General features: G+C 48.3%; 1 pseudogene; it reads right to left on the minus strand.

Moving 5' to 3' along the window:
* Nucleotides 1-5,583: 5,583 nt before the first annotated feature.
* On the minus strand, nucleotides 5,584-6,194 carry LOC127670157 (protein lin-28 homolog A-like; annotated as a pseudogene).
* Between the last annotated feature and the right edge of the window lie 600 nt (nucleotides 6,195-6,794).

Consider the following 6,794-nt stretch of genomic DNA (forward strand, 5'->3'; position numbering starts at 1 on the left):
TTATATTATTATTATTAGGCTTTTGGAGCCTGCCAGGAGTCAGGGCTAAGCCTCTGGCAGGGAGGGCTTCTTTGTAGAGCCATCCCTACTCTGGTTCTATCTGTGTGGCCTGGGATGCGAGGCTTCCAACTTGGGTATTTTGGCTTCTCCCTGGGAGAAGCTATAGGGAGCCTATGGTACAGGGAACATCTTCTCCCCCCTACTCCCAGTCTCAGAAGCAGCAGGAGTGAGCACAGTTTTGGCTTAGACAGTGGAAATGAACTAAAGGGACAGATGTTCCTGCCCAGGAAATTCCCAGGCTTGATGGGACACAGAAAGTTGGTAGTGACGCTGGAATCGGGGTCTTGGAAGAAGTGAGCTTTACACATCCTGTTTGCTCAGGATGTTGGATCTGCTGGTCAGAGCATGAGAAGAGCTTTCATCCTTTCCCGTCCTCCAAGTCTAGTTTGGCAGCTCCTGGGTGCCCAGGATGCTCTGTGAACATGGCCTCTGCCTCTTTCTAGAGGTGGGAGCTCGGCGGTTTATGTTAACCCAGCCAGACCTTGGATAAGTGGGCCTCAGCGGGTATGAAAATGTCTTGCTATCTAGTCATCTTGTTAGCAGAGGCCTGCTATGAGTGCGACTCACTGGTCCTTCTCTGTCCCCAGGCAGTTCTGTGCTTGAGCAGGATGTTTGATTTCATGTGCTCCTGGGTCCATCAGTGGACTTGTCACCAGTGCTGGAAGCGACATCATCTGCTCTGTGCTGAGCTGGAGGGCCCGGGGAGCTCACAGCTGCCTGGTCCAGGAATGCAGATGAGACTCTCTTTCTTGTGATCCCGTCTTTGCCCACCAACTTCTTTTTGAGCCATTTTTCAAGGCCAAGTCACTGAAATGCAGGACCAGGTTGGACATTTCCAGCAGTCCCAGCAGGCCAAGCCCTTTGCATGGACGACCTGATTGTGACCTTGCTACTTCTCCGTGGTAACCTGGACTGGCTATTTATTTATATTTTTTTGGTCCTTTGTTTCCTCACATGAAAATGGTGATGATAAAGAAGAGCCCAGGGTTGCTCGTAAGATTGCAGCGTGGATGTGTACGGGGCTCTGGAAGCTGTTTTCCTCCTCTTCCAGTCAGAGCACCCCAGACTGTCATCTTCAAGAGCAAGGGTATTTCCATGCCCTTCATCTATTATTCCCACTTCCGGTATTTCCCACATCCTGATCATTCCCACTTCCGGTATTTCCCACATCCTGTTCATTTCACACACCCCTACAGACTCATCTTCTCTTAGGGGGTTCGGTTACAAGAGTTCCCATGAGTTTCTCCCAAATCCCCCATGAAAGTCCCCAGCATTTCTGTTGTTCTTTTCCCTGAGAGGCAGCTCTGTGTGGCTTCAGGAGATTCGTGGTTTGGCTCAGTGGACTTTGCTGCCCCTGTTGCCTTTGGACCCAGGCAAGCCCCTCAACAGCTCTGAGACAGAAACTGGGCTATGAGGTGCCTTTGCTGGAATGGGTACCCAGAGCCTGACTGGTGTGTAGAGCTTGCAGGAGGAGGGAAGCAGTAACATTCTGGGGGCTCTGGGAGGTGTGGATTAAAGGATGTTGTGAGAGTAGCCAGCACCTAGAACTAGATGCGGGAGGCAGGAGGACAGTCACCATGGTGTGCATTTTAGGAAGGGACTAAGTAGCTGAAGCATGCATGTGTCTGTCTGTCTGTCACCAGGACCGGGAGAATATGGTTCCTACTGATGCGACACCAGCCTGACTGCCTTCCCCATCTGCAGCACCAGGATTTGAACGACAGAAACCTTTGACCAGGTTAAGATCGGAGCACCTAGCCCCCGGCCAATATTGTCCAACACGGCGTCATCACCATCCTTCTGCATATCGTTTGGCATTCACTAGTGGGTTCCCTTTTGGTGACTGCAATAGAATCAGCTCGCCAGCCACAGAGGTGACACCAGGACTTGCCCTGGTAGGAAGATGCCAGGTATTCATCATGGTAGATAATTAGCAATGCTAAATCCCTCCAGCCTAACCATACCAAATCAAGTCTAGTCGCTTCAGTTCCATGTTAAGCCACAAGAGGGCACTAGATCACTCCTTCTGCAGGGTAGGTGCTATGTAGCCTATTGTGATTGCTCCTTTGAGAAATGACTACTGCACCTGGTCTCTTCCCAGATGCCAGCAACTCTGAGGTTATGGGCAACCACGGTTTGCCACACGGACTGAGGTTTCAAGGGGCGTCTATTTGTGCAGTACAAAAAGGTCATTACATTTGGTGTCAAAACAAGGATTCCACTCTGTGCCCTTCTTGCATGGTTAAATGATGAGTAAAGTTACTTTGTTTCTCTGTGTACCTTTTTTTTTTCAACCTGAAAGGTGAGGTGTTATCAGGAGGTGTGGTTGTGAGAAGCTGCCACAGGGATTAATTTGCATGACATGTGGAAAGTCTGGAACAAAGTGGAGTCTCAGCGACTAGCCTGTCTTTTTTTCAGGAAGAAGGACAAAGTTAGGTCACAACCCAGAAATCCTGTGGGCTTGATGGGGTCATTTTATCTGCCTCTTTAACAAATAGGTTGTGGTTCCAAGTCACTGGGGGGAGCAGCGCCACCCAGTGGCTGGTATGGAGAACAGCAAGTATTGGGTATTCCTTGGCTATGGTTGGAGTCAGATGGGACAGGCTTTCAGCCAGGGGACTCCAGATTCAGAGGATCCAGCAATGGGATTTGTACTACTTAAATTTCTGACTGCTGTGGATGATTTGCTGAGGATGTTAGCACAATGATAGCTGTTAGTCGTGTTTCTTGTCTGGACCTGTCAGAGGAAATCACAAATGGACTAACTTTATTGTCACCAATCAATCGTGGCATCTAATTTCAGATCTTTCTTCGCATTTCCTAGGGTATCGCTTCCTCCCTCTCCCTTCCTCCCTTTTTTGGAGTACCAGTAAGTCTTAATTTTTCCCAGGAAAGAGAAGGAAAGGTAAAGTCAGCATGTGTTATAAAATGATTATACGATAGGAGATAGGGATACAAGGACGCAGGTACAGCAAAAATCACCCATGAAATAAAACACCCCAAGGGTGGGGCTGCCCAAGCTGGAACTTAGTCTCTTGCAGCTCAAGAAAGAGATCAGGGAAAGGACACACAAGTACACCCTTTCCCACCCTCCCCATAAATTCAAGATTTCTCACAGAGCTTTGGTTTCTAGCAGTAAACATGGAGATACATTTGTCCATCTCCTAGTAACAATCTCGTGGCCTCTTTGACGTAAGTTTCTTGCACCGGCATTGAGTTCCTGAGAGCCTCACCTGGACATTCATTCCTAGTCCCTTTTCTGCTCTCCAGATTCCACTTTCTACATGGAAGGCCCCACAATTACTTCTCGCTGCCTAGGGTGACAGATGACATTGGTTTGATCTGTCCAAGGACGAATCACACCATGAGACAGTCTTGCCAAGGACAAGTGGCTCACCTGCCATCCCTGCACAGAGGAATCTCAGGCAGGAGGATAGCCAGGACCTGAGACTATCTCCGGCTACTGAGTGAGACCCTGTCTCAAAATCACCAACCAGAAACTCTTCACTGAGTTAGGAAACAATGGGAGAATGAGGTTGGTGGCTTCTTCAGAACTTTCACGTGGGTTATTCAAGAGTGGTAGAGATGCCCAATGAAGTAACTGAGCGTATGTTTTCTTATGAGGGAGAAGTGGGCTGTCTAAGGACATTGTGGTCCAGAATGGGAGACAGGGGAGGAACACGGAAGGGAAAGCCATGATTCCAGAGGCTCACTTTGGGAAGAGGACCCCACACTTAGGTTTCAGATGGCATTGTCTGGCGCAGAACTTTCTGTCAAAGATGCTTTGGCTATTTTTCTCTCAATAGGACAAAAGTTTTGTAAACAATAAAACCCCTTAAAAGAACATGAAGACCAACACATTTATATCACACAAATAGACCACCTAGCAATCACCAACTCAGAAGCTGTAAAGTCCTACAGAGGCCAGAGGAATACAATTAATTAGGGGCAGGGGCAGCATTTGGGGGAAACAAGAAACCAGGATCGGACACACACAGCACACATGTGTTCTATTTCATTTGTCCCATTTCAACACAGTGAGGAAGGTTTGTGGTGATCTCAAAGCATGCAAACAAAACTCCCTACCCCCTCCTTCATTTACCCATCAACCATCATGATACAGCAGGGCAGGACACTTGCCATGGACGCCCACACTTGTGAGTCTCTCTGGAAGCCAAGATTGTGAAAGGCTGAGGATTCCATGTCTAGACAGCATAGTGTGGGATTAAGGGTATTGGTCTTCAATTGCATTCTTACCAGGATACCACAGTGGCAGGGTGCCTCCTAGAACAAATGAAGTCCAAGATCCCCAGTATCGAAAAACAAACAAAAATCACCTCGTTCTCATAAATTTGCATTAAAAAATCAACATACACACACACAAACACACTCTGCTGTGCATGGCAGGCTTAGACTAATCTGGCAAAATGATGGATTTGGTATGAAAAGTTACTCTTGCGCCTTCACCAGGCCCAGCCTTTAATGTCTCTGGCACCACCCTTTCCTGTTTGGAATGATTTCCTATATTTTGCCAAAACCAGATCAAATCTTGGGGCAGCTCAATTAAAACCTGTGAGACATTTTTCAAGGACGCTATGGCAGAAAAGCCAGCTGTAATTGGCAAAGATGAGGTATTTCAACAGGCTGAGCTCTCCAAAAGGTTGGTCTCCATGGTGATCAAAACAACAACAACAACAAAAGTATTCCTGCTGTGCAGACCTGGAGCTGCTAGGGACTTATCCCTGAGATTGCTCATGTACCTGAGAACACAGTGCAGGAATGAGGGCCTTAAGATTAAAATATACAAAAATACAAACCCAATATTTATATTAAGAAAAACAAAGCAAAACACACAAGATATGTCATTCGCATGTAGATAGTGCAGTTGGCATCCTGGAGAAAGTGGGAGCCAAGGGAATAAATAAATTAAAATCTCATTGGCCCAGAGAGGGCTGGGAGTGGGGTGGGAGCAGCAGGTCTACAGTTGTCCCCCCAACCACGCTCCTTTCCTGTCATCACAACCCATTGCTAGACATCGTTCCCAGCACAACATGGCAGGACTGGGTTGTGAGTAAGCACAGTGTGAAAATAGCCTCGCCTTGCTCCTGGGAGTCCCTTCCACAGAACACAGTAGCTTGGAGGGTCATGAATCTTGGTTTGACGCTTGTTTCCCATCCTGTCTGGAACGTGGAAATATCACAAAGCCTTCTACAAAAGAAGAACTTCTCTATCCCAGTCACTTGGCCAAGCCTCAGATAAAGCATGCAGGTTCTAGGGCGGCTCCCCCACAAAAGCCTTCACTTGCTTTGAGATAGAGCCTGGTAGGAGTTCCTTTGCCTTACTCTTTCCCTGCCTCCAAGGAAAGACAGGGTGACATTGGGAACCCGGCCTGAGACACGGCCTGAGACACTGCGGTGCAACCTACCCACACAACCCCCCTTAGCTCCACTTTCTCCACTCTGCAGATTGATGCCTCCTCCCTGAAACTCCCCATTAGCCAGAGAATAACCCGACTCCTGGGCTTCAATTCTGGGATTCTGAGAGCAGTGCAGGGCTCTGGATCTCTTCCTCTTCCTCCGGGAAGTAGGCAGGCTTTCCCTGAGAACTGGGGTCCTGCTGGGCCTTCAGTGGACAGGAGGCTACCCTATGGTTGATGCTTTGGCAAAAGTGGCACTTCTTGGGCTGGGGTGGCAGCTGCATTCCTTGGCATGGTGGTCTAGCCCACCACAGTTGTAGCTCCTGTCCCCTTTGGACCTTGGCTTCTGCAGGCTCCTCCCCTTTGGCCGCTGCTCATTCTCAATACAGAGCAGGCCACCGGGGCCAGTGACAGGCATGGATTCCAGACCCTTGGCAGACTTCTTAAAGGTGAACTCCACCGCCTCGCCCTCAGTGAGGCTTCAGGAACCTTCCATGTGCAGCCTGCTCTGGTGCACAAAGACGTCCACTGGGGCTTGAGGGAGACCCCAGCGCAGGCAGTCATGGATGGGAAGCCGAACCCCATGCTCACCTTGAACCCCATGCAGCAGCTGAGGCCCCTCTGCAGCTCGAGCAGAGTCAGACAGCACCTCCTCTTGTGCCTTCTTTGCTGCCTTGGCGCAGTCACCTGCAAACTGCTACTTAGACACTGAGCCCATGGTCATCAGCTGAGCCTGTGGCCAGGGCCGCAGGTCGGGCAGATGCTAGCCCCTGAGAAGTCCTCAGGCAAAGGGGAGGGGGTTCAGAGTAGAGGCTGCTACATCTTCCCCACACCTACAGCACAATTTTAAAGGAGTTTATAAGTCTTATTTCTTTATGTCAAAAAATTAATTCTGCGTTAAAAATGATTTCACATAGAAAAATTCCAGAATGTCACCATACCAACCTGTCACTAAAAACTTCATGGTGCCCTGTGTTCTCTGGGCTCAGTTTTGATAAATTATTAAAGACAATCTTACTTCATCTGCTTCTGTTTGTGTTGGTGGTTGTATTGTTGCAGAACAAGGGAAGGACTAATTTACAGGCTGTGTGAGCTTTCCAAACACGCACAAGCACACACAGATACAGCAGAATCTCTTAACTGAATGTTGAAAGTTTACATAGAAATGCTCAGATGTGAGGGAATCTTTGCCTTAGGACATTAAACTGTTCAATGAGTATCAAAGTGATAAAATGGCTTGTCTTTGGTTCCTGCTCAACTCACAAAGTTTCCTCTTCTTTTAACCTGTTCTCCGTGTCGTCTGTGTTTCCTCAATTAC

The sequence above is a fragment of the Apodemus sylvaticus genome, chromosome 19 (genome assembly GCF_947179515.1).
Source record: "Apodemus sylvaticus chromosome 19, mApoSyl1.1, whole genome shotgun sequence".
Classification (NCBI taxonomy): Eukaryota; Metazoa; Chordata; class Mammalia; order Rodentia; family Muridae; genus Apodemus; species Apodemus sylvaticus.